General features: G+C 37.4%; 1 protein-coding gene across 1 annotated transcript in view; it reads left to right on the forward strand.

The window, feature by feature from the left end:
• Nucleotides 1-17652, forward strand: part of pde10a (phosphodiesterase 10A) — a 174518-nt gene that overhangs the window by 111140 nt on the left and 45726 nt on the right. The gene's annotated exons all lie outside the window — the stretch shown is intronic.

Here is a 17652-nt window from a genome sequence, read left to right on the forward strand (position 1 = left end):
CACTACTGTTTTTTGCTGGTAAATAGATTTACCTATTGTAGAGTACATGACTTAAGTAGTAGACATCTTACCATCACACTGTTGAAATACAAACTGAAAGGCAATAGGGGCAGAGCTACATAAGGCCTATATGAGTCTGTGAACAGCTACAGCCTATTAAACAGTCAAGTGCAGCTATAGTAGTTATAATGCAGATATAGTATCTGAGAATTTTGTTTGAGACATAATCTTAACATAAGATTATTTTTTCTTTTTTCTTTTTTTTCAATTATAATAATACTTAAAAAATGCTAACACACAAGGGTTAATAATATTTGGTAAATAACTGATGAAAGGCCTTTTCTGTGTTGGCATTTTGGCTCAACAACTTTTTCAATCCTAACAATTCTCCCTGTTTTCCAAAGTATGACAATAATAATTTATGGTATATCAGATTGTTATGTTATTGTGTAAAATTGTAAAGGTATTCCACTGTTGTTCACTAATTTAACAAAAGTAAAAATGATTTCATGTACATCTTTATGATTAGAATATGTTGATTCATAGTAAAAGACAGATAAAAAAAATATCATACTAAAAAAGTGTGTTATACATATGATTATATCAAAGACAGTAGTAAAACCTCTCTATCTTAAAACTCATATCTTCATAGGTACCTTTGACTTTGACTTTGACCTTGACCTTGGTGACCAAACTGTTACCATTGACTTCCATTGTATGGACATACATACTTAAACCAACTGTTTAGACATTTTTAAAAAATCTTCTTTGGTGTTCTGCAGAATCAATAGAGAAAAAGGGGTTGGAAAGACAGTGGGGGTAAAGGATGACATAATTTTCAAATGACCATGTTCAGGGGATTCAGAGAATAAGAGACCATCTGTGCAGGTTACTCACAAGGCCCAAACTGAGAAAAACAAAAGGAAAGCTTTCACAGAATTCAAAGTAAAATCTGAACATCTTTTATTTGATAGGTCACAAGTGTACTTGTGAGATCGCTGATTAGTTTAATAATAGGTTGTCCTAATCTGCTGTGTGTCTTGAGCTGTGGAGATACCCGACATCATATGATCACACTGGTGTAGTGAATGTAAGAGCCTCATTACAGGCCTGACAGCAGGGCCAGTGGCTTTAGTCCATGTGATGCTCTTTGTATCTGTTTCTGTTCAAGCTTTCGCAAATATCGTGTCCTGTAATACCTCTAGCATGTTTTTTTCTGTTTGAGCATTGTCTCTCCTATCATATATATACTGTATATCAGTGGCGATTTCTTTAAGACTGCAAGGGAAGCTCAGCTTCCCCTATAATGTCACAAAATTAATGGTAAAATTACGTACTATTGTATTAACATTTTATTGACTAAAAATGCGTTAGAAAACGTTCATCTCAAAGACGAATTCGTTCAGAATCAGTTAGATATAGCAGGTCGGCTGACTTGATTTTCTTCTCATACATTCCCGTAGCGTCACAGTGCATTTCCCCATTGAAGCCCAGCGTCCATTGACTTCAATGGGGCTGCTTTGAACGTTTTTTTTTCAGTGCTTTGAAACTAGACGGTCATTGGATAAACGCTGCGATTATGTCCCGCCCACGGACGCTCAGCGTCTCTGGGGGTGAATGAGGAGTGGGCTGGCCTGGACGCTGAGCTTCTGCGTGATGATTGGAGGGTCTGTCGAAAGATTGCATCTCCTTTTGACTGACAGCGATTTTGTCCTATAAGGAATCGCTGAAGCTATTCGTTCGCGCTCTCTGCGGCAGCTCAGTCCCATCGTGGATTTCTCAAGTTCAGTCGAAATAAAAACTGCTGCAACCTATTTCTTTATATTTGCTTGGCGAAATTGCTTGATTTTCATCATACATTTCACACAATTATACACCACATTCCTTGTTTCACTTTTACAGAGTTTAATATTTTTTTTTAGATCATTCATTCATATGAAACTGCACACGAAAAGTCACTGGAAAAGACGCCTAGTTGGTACGACAGGGTCACAGACCATTTTCTTGAAAAGGAACGTAGGGCAGAATTTACTTTTAAATAAATAGACAATTTTATGATGTAGACCGAAAATGAGCTTCCCCTATTTGACAGACCAGTAGCCGCCACTGCTGTATATGTATTCATTTTGATACACATATGAATATTTATACTGTATATTCTCTGTCTCTGATCCTGAATGTACTAGTCTTGGCTTCTAAAGTCGAAGCATTACAAATAAGGTGTCCTAAGCACTGAAGACATCCTGCTCTGGCAAAGTGACACTGAATGATTTCTTAAATCAATAGGCTAAAGGACAAGACCTACTAGTGACATCTAGCTGTTTTCTAATTCTGACTCCTTCAATGATTTTCAAAGATAGATCTTGTTGCTAGTGACAGAGAATGACTAGACTTACAATTCAGAGGTCAACATCTGTTCAATAAGACACCGTTAAGTAGATCCTGTTTTATTTTTATTCTATGGTTTGAAATTTAGGATGAAAAGTGCTTATTGTTGAAGGTGCAGCTTTTTTTTGTGAAACAGGATCAGTCATGTTTTATGTCTTGTGACTGTTTTTACCCTGGAAGCACACATTCACAACACTCTAGCCTTTATCTCTTTGTTGACTTTCAAATTATTCAAACTAATGTTTATAATAGCTGTGTTAAGCAAATAAGCTATAGATATTTTGTGTGTACTTTAGGTGTATTTATTTTCTAGCATATTTTGGTCTGTAGATATAAATGGGGTTCCTTGATTTGGTTTTTGGTTTTGATTTTTATTAATTGTCTGCAGGGCAAAAAGCGCAAGTCCAAAAGTATGTAATGTAATGTACATACATGTCTGTAGCACAATGTGCAGGATGAGCATTTCTGTCATTCCTATGTAGTGAGGGAAAAATAGTTTGATCCCCTGCTGATTTTGTACATTTGCCCACTGACAAAGAAATGATCAGTCCATAAGGTTTATTGTAACAGTGAGAGACAGAATAACAACAAAAAAATCCACAAAAGCATATTTAAAAAAGTTATAAATTGATTTGCATTTTAATGAGTCACAAAACATGACTTACTTGGTGGCAAAACCCTTGTTGCCAATCACAGAGGTCAGACGTTTCTTGTAGTTGGCCACCAGGTTTGCACACATCTCAGGAGGGATTTTGTCCCATTCCTTTTTGCAGATCCTCTCCAAGTCATTAAGGTTTTGAGGCTGACGTTTGGCAACTCGAACCTTCAGCTCCCTCTACATATTTTCTATGGGATTAAGGTCTGGAGACTGGCTAGGCCACTCCAGGACCTTATTGTGCTTCTTCTTGAGCCACTCCTTTGTTGCTTTGGTTGTGTGTTTTGGGTTATTGTCATGCTGGAATACCCGTCCATGACCCATTTTAATGCCCTGGCTAAGGGAAGGAGGTTCTCATCCAAGATTTGATGGTACATGGCCCTGTCCATTGTCCCTTTGATGTGGTGTAGTTGTCCTGTCCCCTTAGCAGAAAAACACCCCCAAAGCATAATGTTTCCACCTCCATGTTTGACGGTGAGGATGGTGTTCTTGGGGTCATAGGCAACATTTCTCCTCCTAAAACACGGCGAGTTGAGTTGATGCCAAAGAGCTTGATTTTGGTCTTATCTGACCACAACACTTTCAACCAGTTCTCCTCTTATTCATTCAGATGTTCACTGGCAAACTTCAGACAGGCCTGTACATGTGCTTTCTTGAGCAGAGGCACCTTGCGGGTGCTGCAGGATTTCAGTTCTTCATGGTGTAGTGTTACACTAATTGTTTTCTTAATGACTATGGTGTCAGCTGCCTTGAGGTCATCGGCAAGATTCTCCTGTGTAGTTCTAGGCTGATTCCTCACTGTTCTCATGGTCATTAAAACTCCACGTGGTGAGATTGTGTGTGGAGCCCCAGACCAAGGGAGATTTATTTTGGGGACACTTATTTTGTGTTTTAATCACTCGCACCAACTGTCACCTTCTCACCAAGCTGCTTGGCAATGGTCTTGTAGCCCATTCTAGCCTTGTGTAGATCTACAATATTTGTCTCTGACATCCTTGGACAGTTCTTTGGTGTTAGCCATGGTGGAAAGTTTGGAATCTGATTGATTGATTGCTTTTGTCTGATTTTTTTTTTTTTCTCCGTTATTCTCACTATAATAAACCTATCATTAAAATTATAGACTGATCATTTCTTTGTCAGTGAGCAAACGTACAAAATGAGCAGGGGATCAAATATTTTTTTTAGTATACGTCTTGGGTGTCACTAGAATGTGTCTGTGTAGTTTCACTTCGAAATGCTCCACCTAATTGCCTAATGGTTAGAGAGTCAGACTTGTAACACAAAGGTTGTGGGGTTCTAGTCTCAGGTCCGGCAGGGATTGTAGGTGGGGAGAGTGAATGTACAGTACTTTCTCCACCCTCAATACCATGACTGAGGTGACTTGACTTGAGGCACCGAACCCCCAACTTCTCCCGGGCTCCACAGCAATAGCAATATGGCTGCCCACTGCTCCGGGGGTGTGTTCACTACTGTGTGTGTGCACTTGGATGGGTTAAATACAGAGCATAAAATCCAAGTATAGGTCACTATATTAGGCCACACGCCACATCCTTTCCTTTCCTTTTCTTTCCTTTCCTTTCCTAAAATTGAAAGCAAATCACAGTGTTTTTGTGCATGGCTCTTCAAATGCAAATGAGCTGCTGCTCCCCGCCCCCTTTTCCAAAATAGGATTGTGCCTTTACAGCCTGTACGTCAGATATTCGGCCAAAAAAAAAAAAAAAAATGTTTGGTTTTGATCATCATGTCTATTGCGCAATCATGCATTTTAAAGTCAGTTGAAAATTCTGATATACGTTTTTTTGAGCGCACACATTTGAAGCACACACACAGGAAGTTCTCTTCCATGTCTTATTGCTTAAACTGTCAAATATACACAAGTTTAGGTTAAAAGCACACAGGAGTTACAAAAACTGTCGGTTATGTCTGTGAAGGTAAACGGCTGTGAAAGAAATTGGATGTTTGTATTGGATCTGTGTGGCAGCAGCGTAATATACAGTAAATAAATAATTAAATCCACTGCTCTCTTGTCTTCTCTGAGGCTGGGACTCTGAATAGTGTCCTGTGCTCGTCTGTGCAGCCAATGACAGAACAGTTAGCATGCTTTGCTCAAACTTTCACCATGGTGTGACCATTGTCTTTGCGCAGTGGGTGGATATTATAAATAAGATTCCCTTAGTACGTCACGGGAGGAGAGAAATTTGACCGCTCAAATTTTCACAAGCTTGCAGAAAAAGGCTTACCAAAACAAAGTTACTGGCCTGTCCATTATTCATGTTTTCTGGGTTGGTAGATCATAGCACTTAAACACGGAAAAGGTTTTCATGATATGTTACCTTTAATTTTGTGAAATGAATCAATTATAAACCAAATTCAATTTCAGCTGGAAAGCAGCTTTAAAAAGACAATAGCATCGTTATTATTTAGTTCGGTCTTTCGTTTTAGTACAACAAATTTGTTGTAAATCAATAACTCATAGATACTTTTTAAGGATATTTTTATAGTGCTTTGTGTCCTGTGTAAAACCCGAAAGCTCCATTCTTCATTCATTGTTAGAAAAGAGTAACCAGCAAAGAAGTAACATGGGATTTGAATGACATGAGGGTGAATAAAGGATGACAGAATTCTAATTTGGGGTCAACTAATCCTTTAATACTTGGGCGTAGTGATTTGTTCAAATCCCTAACTCTAAATATTAGCGAGCACTACTAATGATCCATCGCTGTTTGTGTGATAGTGTGTGTGCAGTAAATGATGATGTGTCTGTGCTTTGGTTGAGACTAACAAGGACCCCCAAGGCCCCAGTGACGTCAGCTCCCTCCACCTCATTCCCACCTAGCATTCCCCTGGCCCTGTTTTCTTCTCACACACATGCAATCTTCGAGTAATTGATAAATCCCAAACCTTTCGCCGCTCTGCCTCAAGAGAAATCCTACATCTGGACAGATCATGTGCCTCGCTGTCACACACACACACACACACACACACACACACACACACACACACACACACACACACACGTGCACAGCGTGATTCAGGACCTACTCATTCAGTCTGTCGTTAGCCTAGTGGCCTTGATGACCCCAGCCATACAGGAGAGCCGCCGATGACGTGCGCTAGAAAATCCTGAAATGTGCCGTAATTTAATAACAGAACAGGAGGCTGCTTGAATGTGTAGTTTGTGTTCAGCTCGGTGCCAGACAGAGAACATCCAGATGCATTTCTAAGAATTTCTAAGAATTCGTTAATAAATTCACTTAATTCATCAAATTAGTTACGGTATAATCGAATTTGCCTTTTTGTAATTTTATTTGGTTCTGTGTGGTACATTGCCCAGCACGCCATTATTACACCATTATTCCATTATTCAACATGAAACAGCATTTTACTTCCATAATACCATATTGACACATTTAAAATCAAAACGTAGGCATTACTTTATACATTAAAAATTGATTGTATAATGAAACTAATCGAAGGCTTGATGATATCATCGCAAAGATTTCTATATTTTGTTGACAAAATTGTTAGGGCTACGGATGAAAATGAGCCAATTTGGCTAAATTTGGCACATGTTGTTATGTATTATTAATGTGTATTTTCCCTGATCAAATAAAAAAAATGAAATTATGAAATTGAAACTGCTGTGCGTAATATGCAAAATTGTTTTTGATGTGTGTTTTTTTTTTTTTTTTTTTTGTGTGTGTGTTCTACTTTGTTGTGTGTGTGTGTGTGTGTGGTTTGTTTTGTGTTTAGCTTTGCTTTGGTAGTGTTTTCTTTTTTTTTTTCTTTTTTTCTTTTTTTTTTTTTTTGCCTCTTCTTGTCATTGTTTTAATCTACAGTGGGGAAAAAAATAATTATTTAATTTTGTACATTTGCCCACTGACAAAGAAATTATCAGTGTATAATTTTAATGGTAGGTTAATTTAACAATAAAAAAAGACAGAATAACAACAAAAAATCCAGAAAAAAACTGTTTTGACCCCTTCACAAAACATGACTTAGTACTTGGTGGCAAAACTCTTATTGGCAATCACAGAGGTCAGACGTTTCTTGTAGTTGGCCACCAGGTTTGCACACATCTCAGGGGGAGTTTGTTCCACTCCTCTTTGAAGATTCTCTCCAAGTGATTAAGATGAAGGGATTAAGGTCTGGAGACTGGCTAGGCCACTCCAGGACCTTAATGTGCTTCTTCTCGAGCCTCTCCTTTGTTGCCTTGGCCGTGTGTTTTGGGTCATTGTCATGCTGGAATACCCATCCATGACCCATTTTCAATGAAAGAAGGAGGTTCCAACCCAAGATTTGACGGTACATGGGTCTCGTCCATCGTCCCTTTGATGTTGTGCAGTTGTCCTGTCCCCTTAGCAGAAAAACACCCCCAAAGCATAATGTTTCCACCTCCATGTTTGACAGTGGGGATGGTGTTCTTGGGGTCATAAGCAGCATTCCTCCTCTTCCAAACATGGCAAGTTGATTTGATGCCAAAGAGCTTGATTTTGGTCTCATCTGACCACAACACTTTCACCCAGTTCTCCTCTGAATCATTCAAATGTTAATTAGCAAACTTCATACAGGCCTGTACATGTACTTTCTTGAGCAGGGGCACTTTGCGGGCGCTGCATGATTTCAGTCATTCACGGCATAGTGTGTTACCAATTGTTTTCTTGGAGACTATGGTCCCAGCTGCCTTGAGATCATTGACATGATCTTCCTGTGTAGTTCTGGGCTGATTCCTCACCGTTCTCATGATCATTGAAACTCCACGAGGTGAGAACTTCCATGGAGCCTCAGACCGAGGGAGATTGACAGTTATTTTGTGTTTCTTTCATTTGCGAATAATCGCACCAACAGCTGTCACCTTATTACCAAGCTGCTTGGTGATGGTCTTGTAGCCCATTCCAGCCTTGTGTAGGTCTACAATCTTGTCCCTGACATCCTTGGACAGCTCTTTGGTCTTGGCCATGGTGGAGAGCTTGGAATCTGATTGATTGATTGCTTCTTTGGACAGGTGTCTTTTATACAGGTAACAAGCTGAGATTAGGAGCACTCCCTTTAAGAGAGTGCTTCTAATCTCAGCTCATTACCTGTATAGAAGACACCTGAGAGACAAAAACCTTGCTGATTGATAGGGGATCAAATACTTATTTCACTCATTAAAATGCAAATCAATTTATAACTTTTTTGAAATGTGTTTTTTGTTGTTGTTGTTGTTATCTCTGTCTCTCACTGTTAAATAAACCTACCATTAAAATTATAGACTGATCATTTCTTTGTTAGTGGGCAAATGTACAAAATTAAATAATTATTTTTCCCCACTGTATGTCAAAATCAGCAGGAGATCAAATAATTATTTCCCCCACTGTATTGTTTCCGTAACGGTAAGCCCAGCATCTGAAAGTTGTGACGTATTGTCAAGTATGGTGACCCATACTCGAATGTCATCTATGTTATGTACTTCAGGTGCTATATGCACCAGCCAAGCAGCTTTCATTGTGAAAAATGGGAACGCTAACAGCTTTTTGCAGGTATTCTGACCTTGGCTCAAAAAGATGTTCTGAAAGCTCCATAAAGTCACAGTAGGAAAATTAGTCAATAAATGGCTTACATAGCTGTGTCTGCATATTACAGTTTTTCTCAATTGCTTAAACACATTTCTTGAAATTATGCCTCTTATTTGCGAAACTCTAAACACAAATCCACAACTCCTAACTCAATTCCCCAAACTTCTTATATTGAGGTCAAAATGAAGCTCTCCACTCAAAACAACACAATCTTGCTGAAAAACCAAACTTTGCTCTCAGACATGACACACAAATCCTCAAAAACACACACACTACAACACAGTTTTACACACTGATGAGATAAATTCAAAACAATACAACCAAAACAATCCAAATAAAAAACTTTTCACATGATGAAAACAACAAATCTATGCCTTTGCAAGTGTTTTATTCCTTAATTTAATGTACTGTAGAGTACAGTACAAAACAGCAAACAACAACAAAATATAATTTTTTTGCCCAGAATCCTGTCTTTGGTCTGGGACAGGCCAAAGAACCTCTTCAGCATCACAGGCTAAATTAGCCCTGGCCAGGCAGCAGGGGTCAAATCCTCTTGCATGCCTGATCCAACCCTGGCACTCATCAACTAAAATATATGAGACTGCTTGTTTTCTCGCCCTTGCCCTTCCTCTGTCTCTTCCACGTTGTCGTTGTCATCCACCTTCTTCTCCTCCTCTTCCTCTTTCACCTCCTACTCTTCCTCTTCAAAATTACACATTACTGTATGTGGGATACTGATTGAAAAAGACTAGATAGGATTCACAGTTACACTTGTACTGTACTAGTGGTCTAAGAAAAAAATAAAAATGCATTACAGTGTCATTGTGAAACAGCAAAGAAAAAGAAATATGGGCACAAAGGTAAAAATAAAAATTAGAAAGTCTACTGTCAGATTTTGTAACTCCTGCGTTGTCCTCTGTCTATATACAGTATGCTTTCCAATTGAAGGTTCAAGAGATGTACCTTTGAGCTATTTCAGAGAACTGCTTTATCATTGGTTGATATACATTATCTTCATTAGTGAAAGTCAAGATTCACTTGAATAATTCATGGCAAATTTACAAAAAGTCTAATAGAAATGTGTAGAATATATGATTGACAGTTTATAACAACTAGATCAAAAATTTTGCATTTAGGTAATGACTTATACGATGAGCTAATGACTTGATGTTTTGAGGGGTCAAACTATTGCACAGAGAACTATTTCATACATTTTGAGCAACATGACAATAGCAACTGATGATGTGGGAAACCGCAGACAAATGTATCTAATCAGTTGTATGAATGTGCCAAAGCAATCACAACTTGATCAGAAGAATGAGAAGCTTTTTATGATGTGCACAAGAGACTAGATGATGTGGATGTTGAACAAGTAGTTTTGACAATTTCATTTCTGATCTGAGAAATGCACCAAAGTGACTGAGAAAAACTGTAAGCTGACTTTGGCTTCTTTTAGGTTCTGATTTGTGTGTGCTAAATTTGGACTCCTAGTGTTTCCACTTGGATAATTGTGTGCTAATTGAGCTCAAACGTCACAGATTGAGTGAACAATGTTGAATGCTTGTGCTTTCTAAATGACCACATGGTGTAAGCACTGAGAAATGTAGGGATTTGTGTGTAGAGTTTTGCAGTAACAGTTCACCAAATATAACTCATGTGTCAAAGCAGGGAATAGTGTTTATTGTTTAGGGAAATGGGTGTGCTTTTTCAAAAATGGCGTTATAGTTTTGAAATTTTAGTTCAAAAGACTGGTTATAGTGTTTTAGCAATTGAGAAAAACTGTAAGCTAGGATAAAATGTATTTGTTGAAAGGAAAGTTCTGTGTTCAATACAAGTTAAGCTCTATTGACAGCATCTGTGGCATGCTGCAGCCACTGAGAATAATTTAGATGAAATTGGGTGTAATGCCTTGCCTCATTGTAATTGCGTTACTGTAAACATGATTTTTGACCACCGCAATAAGGACCACCACAATATTGACGTTGAAGATCAAAATGCTGATATCTGCTTTACTTTTCATGCTGAATTTCAGTTTACACAAAGGATCTGGAGCTGATATTTGCCCACAGAGAGCTGGACAGAAACACATCTGCAAGTCCCTGCATTGATTACCAAACATTTCCATCTGGGAATACCAGAAATGGAAGGAGTATGATGTGAGCATAGGTAGCCTGTGGCGCAAAGTGGAATATTGCCCTCCCTTAGCTGCCCAGCAGAACCTGGGCAGAGAGACACTTTTAGGCTCTGTTCTAAAACCTAGAGATCTTACTTTTGTAGGAAGCATTTTAGGTAGTACTTTTTTTTTTTTTTGCAATGTCAATTAGCAGTCATCAGAGTATTAGTAGACTGTCTGTTTAATATCTGCTAACACTTTTTTGATTCCCCAAGAGACATTCTGCCAACTATAAGTAACTTTGCAAGTACATGTCAACTTGTTCTACTAACCCTAACAGTACTACTGTTCTAATGAGAGTTGGTTGACATACAGTTTGGTTACAACATTTATGAAAGCAGACATGTAATTGCAAAATAACTTAGACCACTTTTGACATTGTAGTATCAATATCAAAATAAAGTGCAACCGTATATTGAGACATCACAGGTCTGCTTTCAAAACATTTCAGATATAAGAAAATCCCATAATGCATTGTGACAAGTTGCACTTGTGGGAAGTGCAACAGAAGTGTTAATTTGAACCTAACAAATGTCCTAACATGTTTTATTTGACTTTACTATGTACAACAACTTGCTTTATTAATTGTAAAAATCTAGTAATATGTACTATTTGTGTACTATGCCTTTGTTACTCAGAAAATCCTAGTTAAGATAAATTGATTTGTATTAGTACCAATTTTTCTCTACTCTGGGAATAAATTTAGAAAATAAGTGTTATTTTATTATTTTAAGGCCCGGTTTCACAGACAGGGTTTAGACTAAGCCAGGATTAGGCCATAGTTCAATTAGGCCATTTAAGTAATTTTTATAAACATGTTTAGAGAAAAAAAAAAAAAAAACATTACTGGTGTGCATCTTGAGAAAAAAAAAATGCACTGATATATTTTAAGATCAGTCAGTGCAAATTTCTTTCAGCTGAAATGGTTTAGACTTTCATTTTAGTCTAAGACTATAGGCTTAAGCCTTGTCTGTGAAACCAGGGGTACGTTTTTGTTCTATATTAGTTTAATATTGTAGGAGATCTATTAGTGTTTACAGTTTTAAAAGTGTTTCTGTTATTTCTGCATTTTTAAATACAAGTGAGAAATCCCAAGTTGCAGTAAATTTTATGTTAGTTTACATTAACTTAAATTAATTAGTTGTTTGGAATACACACATTGTATATTTAACTTAAAATTAATTAGTTGTTAAAACTAAAAGTGTTTTTTCTTTGCTTAGTTTTTTAGAGCAATAAGTTTGCATGGTTTTGCAAGGTTAACTAATTTGATTTTACAGTGTACACTTTAAAGCTAAATTTAGAGTATTGCGTCATTAGCATAGCAAGGATATGCCAATGTGGAGTGTACAAAATTAGTCACTATATTGTTCATGTGGCTCTATTTCACTTCAGAAAAGCTGCCTATGTAGGCAGTAGACAGAAAACCAGGAACGTTGCCATATTGTCTTTACGGTTGGTTTGTGAGAAGCAACGGCAGGAGAAGAGACTGCCATTCTTGCAGGCCCACAGTCAGCCGCGCGGTGTTCTCCTGAGCCCAACAGCAAGGAACGTGGATTGTGCTGAAAGTGCATAGTGTCAGATTTACAAGATGATATGAATGACTGTTTAGGCAAAGTGCCTGCTAATGTCAAAAGGGAATCAAGGAGATCAGCAGCTTTGACACAGCAGGACACCATCAGATGCTTTATAACGGCACTGCGCTGCTGTCCTGTGCACAGCTCCCTTTATCCACACGCAAATCGATCCATACGGGCCTGTAGTATATCAACCATATTTAGGCGAGCTGAAATGAGCGATCTGACGTGGGGGACAGTGCCTCCCCCACCATCTTTCTTCTTGTTTGTCTGTGTCATCAGTCAGAAACTGCTATCGCATCACCCAGCATGGTTCTGCTTATGAGAGTTAGAACTGCTGATCTGTCCTCTAGTCTCAATGTCCATTCACACTAGGAGTTGGGCCCTGTCCCAAATGGACACCTCATGTTTACTTGCTTTCTTGAGGACTTGGGGAGCTTCACAATAATAAACAGATATATAAAAGTGTTAAAGAGATAGTTCACCCAAAAATTAAAATTTCACCTTAATTTCCTCACCCTCAAGCCACCCTAATTCAAAAGGCTTTTGAAAATATCGCTGAATATTTATTTTACCATAGTAAAAGTACATTTCTGGCTGAAGTAAACTTTTCATTTCAGTTTTTAGTATTCATCTGCTATTATTTTAATCTCCAATTTGTTATTTATCAGTTTAGATAGTTTATTAATGCTTCGCAAACCAGCAGAAGACACTAACCTGTATTATATTCCAGTCGCACAGATGGGGAACGTTGTAACACTGTGTTACAATATGCCCCGCTGTTATTAAACTATGCTATTCTATGACATTAGCGATGCAATTTACACTATTTACTAATAAGGATTTTGATAAGAAACCACAAGAAACAGGTGAATAAAGGCTGACAATAAATGTTTAATGTTCAGAAGTTATTATTTCAAGAAATGTAAAGCATTTTGGCTGGTTTATGTGTGTCGTGTTCTATGAGAGCTGTGTGTGGAGGGACGGGAGTGTTTTTCTGAATGTCTAAATGTGTTTCATCTTTTGTCCACATTGTTTTGAACTACTGTACAGCTGTGTGTTGCGATCAGGGCCGTTCAAAGCATTGTTGCGATGTGTTCATTGTCAAACTCCAAAATTAGATTTTTTTTTTTTTTTTTTAAACGTCATTACTTCATTTGAAAAAGTTAACACATGTATTTTACTGACAAAATATTTTAGTTTGTTGTGTATATATTTTTTCATTCAATCAGATAACATTTTAAGCAGTCATATGGTCGTGTTACAACGTGCCCCTCAGATGTTACAATGTACTCCACCTACGGGGCATGTTGTCACATTTCACTTCCTTTCTTTTGAGGTAAATAACGAAAAATGCATACACTGTAAATATGAAACAAAGCGATATATTTGTACTAGACAAGTGTGAAAATAATGTGGATAAAAATTGTACTCTGAACCCCAAGTGGATTTACACAAACCGCAAAATTCGAAAAGTGTTAGGTTGTGCCCCGCTCTCCCCTACAGTCGGAGTTGTATAAAAAAGTTATGGCTCTTCCAAGCTTTATAATGGCAGTGAATGGCTGTTGATTTTTGAAGCCCAATAAAGTGCATCCATCCATTAAAAAAAGTACTCCACTTTTTTCAGTAAAGCCGGTTATTTAATCAGTAGTAAATCTCCAGCAGGTGCTTTCAGAAGGAGCAGCATTTAGTATACAGAGCTGTAGTTCAATGAAAATCTACGCTATATCGCATTCATTATCACAGATGATTTAATTGTGCGAGTATGAAATCAAAAGAAATCATTTGTAATAATGACAGCTGTTTGCGTAGCTTCTCAGTGAACTACGGCTCTGAGTAGAAATGCTGCTGCATCTAAAAGCATGTGAAAATACTACATTTAATAACGTTCTTACTCCAAACTCACTTCATAATGTCAGTCGAGTGATCGAAATTAATCCTTCTGTCAGATGATGTGGCTTTTTACACAGAATAAGGCACGCATAGTATTCATTGTATTCTAAGCAGTGATAAAGACATTGCATTATTATATACTGCAATTTAAGGAACATTATAATAATAAGAACTCATATAAACAGATAAACCATACATTGTCGTACACAGCAAAAATCCCAGTGTTAAATTAACTCTCCCGGGAGTTTATTTGAGTCCACACTCAAGAGCGTTAAAGTGTTCAAATAAGTGTGTTAAATTAACACTGAAGTGGAGTTAAAGTTAATGAGATAATTAGTGATTAATTAAGTGATGATTGACCATAACAAGCAGAATCACCAAAAGGAGAAAATCACATTTTTTAAGCAACCATTATAGTGGTCAGTGTTCGCATTAGTAGGGCTCTTGTAAGGGACATTTTTCACATTAGATTTTGTTCGGCTGCTGTGAAAGTGTTAACAGCCAGACAAACCAGTGGAAAGGTGATCAAGTTTTGAAATAACTTTCATGTAGTTCCTTGTATAATAGAACTTGGTTTTCTTCACTGATTGCATCAGATCTGTGAACAACATATCTATTATCAGACAGTAGTATTTAAAAATTATTTTGATCAAAAACTTCTAAAATAATCTTTAAGACACACAGACATGAAGAATCAGCCTGAGAACCACAACATCGGTGACCATCCAAAAAGCATGTTGTAGCCAATCAAAACTCCTCCATGGCTCCCATCATGCATTGCGGCATGATTCAATTATGAGTTGTCTTCGTAATTTCTTTTATTCTCACAGTTTTCTTTTGTTTTTGTTGTTTTTATGTGACTTTTTAGTAGCTTGTTTTGTGATGTTTAGAGTTAATCTGTTTATCTGAATATGCTGTTTGTCACCGTTGTTGAGATTCCTATGCTGGTTCTTGATGTCTGTGTGTGCCTAGAAAAAAAACACAAAATTTTCCAAAATCACAATAGCTTGTAAGAAATTCTTTAAAAGTGTAATTAGAAAAGCTCTTGTTATGGAGTCGTAAGTAAATGTAACTCAGAGATTGGACTCTAAATGAGTTTGACGATTCAGGTCAAATAATGATTATGTTAAATTGTGTTCTTGGCTTGTCTGGCTGTTTTAACTCAAACACAGCAGCTAAACAAAATCTAATGTTAGAAATGTAAGTGTCAAGAGCCTAACCAACGCAAACACTGACCACTATAATGGTTGCTAAAAATTGTGATTTTCTCCTTTGGTGATTCTGCTTGTGTCTTCAATAATGATCAATCATCTTTTAATTATTTAATTATCTCAATAACTTTAACACCACTTCAGTGTTAATTTAACACTCACTTTCACACTTATGAGTGTGGACTCAAATAAAACCCCAAGAAGAGTCAATTTAACACTGGGCTTTTTGCTGTGTGTGTTTATTAGTCACGTTAAATCAATTAAATTAGTTAAATCATCTGTTTATTCAGCTGCAGCGATTTTCTGGGTTTCTTCTTTTGCCGTATTTGGAGTTTTTGGGCGAGAATGAGAGCGCCCTCTGCGCTTTCGGATGGAGATTTACTGCTGATCACTGAGCCATGCTTCACTGAAAGATACGCATGACAATCACAGCTTTCGATTAATTGCGATTGTGATTTTTTTACAATTTATCGTGCAGCCCTACCATATTCTCACCAGAGCTTTTGCTACACCTACGTCTACATTATCAGCTGGAATGCCACTCTCTCATGTCTTGAACACTCATACAACAGTTAACGGAAGCAACTCACTGAATTGCTTCAATAGGCCTTTATTAATTCCCCAGAGCACGTTTTTATGATGGATGGATGCACTTTATTGGACTTCAAAAAATCAACATCCATTCACTGTCATTAGAAAGCTTGGAAGAGCCAGGACATTTTTTAATACAACTCCAGATTGTATTCATCTAAAAGAAAAAAAGTCCTTTTCACATAGGATGGGTTGAGGGTGAAGAAATGATGGAGTAATTTTTGTTTTTGGGTGAACTATCCCTTTAATGTTGTTAAATTTGTCAATGAAACTGATTCAATTTCAGCTATAAGCAGCTCTGCAAAAGGCTAGTGTCATTAATCAGCTCAGGTCAGTTCAATGTTTATTCAGTGTGATTTGCAGACCTTCGTTCACCTTCAGAACACAAATTAAGATATTTTTGAAATCTAAGAGCTCTTTGACCCTCCATAGACATCAAGGGTACTACCATGTTCAAGTCCCAGAAAGGTACAAAGAACATTGACAAAATAGTCCATGTGACATCAGAAGTTCAACCGTAATTTTATAAAACTACGAGAAAGTTTTTTTGTGTGCAAAAAAACAAAAATAACTTCTTTATTCAACAGTTGTTCTTCTCGCATGCGTTCCTCTGTGCGTAAACAAAGCTGTTCGACGTCAGCAGTATCACTTGCATGCGTTGTTTACGTGCAGAGGAATGTACGTTATGAAGTTCTTATTTGTTAGTTGTTTCTTTGCGCACAAAAAAGATTTATAAAAGTATGGTTGAACCACTGATGTCACATGGACTATTTTGTCGATGTTCTTCGTACCTTTCTGGGCCTTGAACGTGGTAGGAACCTTGCTGTCTATGGAGGGTGAGGAAGCACTCAGATTTCATCGAAAATATCTTAATTTCTTTTCATTTTTGGTTGAAGTATCCCTTGAATATCACATTTAAAACCTGGATATAAACAAAAATGTGTCATATAAGGATCATAAAAACTGAATGCAATCTTATGGGCCTAGCTGTACCTGTGAGCAGTTTGATGTATGTGGCATTGTCTCTTTTGTGAATGAGCTGTAATGCTTGCTCAGTCTCCTCTGAGAGGTCCTGCAAGACAGTGTTTATCTGCATCACTTCCTGTGTTCCACACACTGACTGAGCTTCTTTCTGAATGGGGGAAGCCACTGAGGAAAAGTTTGCTGAACGTCTCCTGGTTTTTGTAAACATGCTGACCTCAGATACAGGTGTTCTCTCAGGAGAACAAGAGGAGATGATTCTCCTATTCACAAATTCTCCTATTTTATCCCTATTCGTCTGCATGTGTTCATAACTGTGTCTGTATGTCATTTGTTTGTAGATGGAGCTTTTGCAAGTATTCTATCTGCGGCATTGTATTTAAAGTACATTCCAGTGCTTGGGTTTTCGTTTATAAAAATTTTTACTTTGAAGCTTGCATAGCTTAAAAAGAACGCTCATCACTGAAGTGGAAAATTGTCAGTTTGGCTGCATGAGTTACTCATTGAATGTTCCCTTAACACTGTGTTCCAACTAGGCAGGAAAAAAAACTGTTTTTGTCTTAATCAGCTGCAAATGTGACAATTGGAAAGTGACAGAACATTTTGTTAGTTCCTCAGTTTCTTATTC

Source organism: Garra rufa, chromosome 2, assembly GCF_049309525.1.
Source record: "Garra rufa chromosome 2, GarRuf1.0, whole genome shotgun sequence".
Taxonomy (NCBI): Eukaryota; Metazoa; Chordata; class Actinopteri; order Cypriniformes; family Cyprinidae; genus Garra; species Garra rufa.